This window comes from Oratosquilla oratoria, chromosome 27 (assembly GCF_046742065.1).
Source record: "Oratosquilla oratoria isolate Oo_2021 chromosome 27, ASM4674206v1, whole genome shotgun sequence".
NCBI lineage: Eukaryota > Metazoa > Arthropoda > Malacostraca > Stomatopoda > Squillidae > Oratosquilla > Oratosquilla oratoria.
The window spans coordinates 36462534-36465033 of record NC_134803.1 but is presented as its reverse complement, the minus strand read 5'-3'; positions in this window follow the sequence as shown (position 1 = coordinate 36465033).

Below are 2500 nucleotides of genomic sequence, written 5' to 3'. Positions count from 1 at the left end.
TATGTATGCTGCTCCTGAGTACCTTTATTATTATTATTATTATTTTTTACTTTTCCATCAACTTTGGTGCCTTTTAACTCGCCTTCCAGTGTTTAGGATGGGGCGTGCCAAGCTTAGTATGGAAGAGAAGACCAGGGCCCTTAGTAACCCTATGAGCTCAGGGAATGTCTGTTATTCGTGTGGCTGCTGATTTGAAGGTGACAAGGAAGGCATTCCAACAATAAAGGTGGACTCTGGGGCACCTAGGAAGACTTCCCCCTTGCACGGACAAGATCCAACGGCGAGAAGTGATGACATAACCTTCCATTTCAGCCACCCGCCTTAAGAAAAACACCCAGATCTACTGAAAAATGTTGCTTTAAGAACAATACAACATCGGCTTCAGAAGAATCTCAAATTGCCAGCTCGACGCGCTGCCAAAAAGCCCCTGCTCATGGAGCCCAAGAAGAAGAAAAGGCTGGAATTTTGCAAGAAGTGCAAGGACTAGAATCGCAGCAGTGGCAGAACGTCATGTTTAGTGACGAAAGTACGTTCAGGCTGGTCAGAGGAGGTTCCAAGATCGTCCGTTGCCCCATTGGGGTGTCAGGATACGACCCGCGCTACACAGTAAAGATGGTGAATCACCCAAACACTGTGATGGGAAAATGGGGAGGGATGGACTGTACTTCCTCTCCAAAAATGTGACTATGAAAGCAAGGAATTAAATCGAGGGTACGAGGGACACACATGCTCACATTCTGGGACTTTTATGGCTGTGATTATCTTATGCACGATGGTGTTCCTTCCCACAGGTCCAAGGAAGTGAAACAGTTCCTTTCCGATCAGAACATTAGTGTTTTGTAGTGTCCAGGCAATTCCCCCAACTTGAACTCTACTGAGAATGTTTGGAATAAGATGAAGGACGACCTGGCAGACGCGACAGACCAGCATCCCGGACATGAAGGAGCCACTCAAGCAGTTGTGGGTGACAATGAGTGCCATTTATTACACCGCGATCTCACTAAAGAGGATTCAGTTTGTACTTAAAAATAAAGGGAACATGTCTAAATACTAAGTGTAGCATCAAAATGAAAATAAAAGGCCAGATAGTCGCTCTTTTGATTATTATTGTCAAAAATCCTTAGTGTGTAAATTTTTTGCGGCTACCGTGTATATATATATATATATATATATATATATATATATATATATATATACATATATATATATATATATATACATATGCAGGAAAAACACTGGTAGCGTGTGTTCTTGAAAATGCAAGGTTGACCACGAAGAAAAACTATTAAAGCAGAGCGCTTTCGTGTATTCACATCTTCAGTGCAAATAATACATTTCACTGAAGATGTGAATACATGAAAGCGCTCTGCTTTAATAGTTTTTCTTCGTGGTCAACCTTGTATATATATATATATATATATATACATATATATATATATATATATATATATATATATATATACATATATGTATGTATGTATGTATGTATGTATATATGAAATCACAGCCTCTGCTCCATACAATCTGTAAATATATAACATAACTGGCTCTCAGTTCGTAATCTAGATTTCTTATAAAAATTAGATTTCTCCGTTAGCTAAACCCCTTTCGTGTAGGGATTAGCGCCTTCCATTCCGTGTGGCACTTTTCCTTTTATTCTGGCTGTCATCAGGTGATTTTATTCATCGCTGTGGCACCCCTCAATAGCGAAGGAGTCAAAACATTTCTGGTCTCACTTGACAAAATGAAATAATAAATTTCTGGGTAAAAATTAATTCACCGTTGAAGGCGGAGAAGGTGAGGAGGGAGAGGCTGGTGGAGGGATGGGGGGGAAGGGATGAGGGAGAAAAGAGGAGGTTAGAAAGAGAGCAAAACAAGGAATGGGAGAGGATAAGAAAGTGAGACAAAGGAGAATAGCAAGAAAGAGGAGAAGGAGGACGATGAAACCAAATGAAATGAAAAGGAGATAAAGAATGTGTGAAGAAAGACAAGGAAAGTGGGAGAAGAAAACCGATACATTCAAACGTTGATATCCTTTTGTTTACTTCAATATTGCCTGACGTCACATTACCGCCATATCGAAAATCAAACACAAAACAGTGTCATAAAACGCTGAGAATGACAAAGAAAGGTGAACTGGAGGAGGGAGAGGAAGAGGAAGGAGGAGGAGGAGGAGGAAGGGGAGGAGGAAGAGAAGGAGGAAAAGGAGGAGGAAGAAACGGAGAAAGAGAAGGAGGAAGAGGAAGAGGAGGAGGAAGAGGAAGGACCGAGTGGTAACAAGGAGCAATGTCCACAGTGAAGTCTATCAGTACCAAATCAGCTCACTCACTGTCAATGGGGGCGGGCTCTGACGTCACCTGGCTCTGTGTGCATGTCTACCTCGCAACCTACACACCTCGACCTATTTGCTCAGTTTGTTTCCTCCCTTTTGTAAACATTCCCTGTCACTCACTCCAAATGACCTTTTATAAGTCACAACTCCCCGCGCGTAAGCTGACTT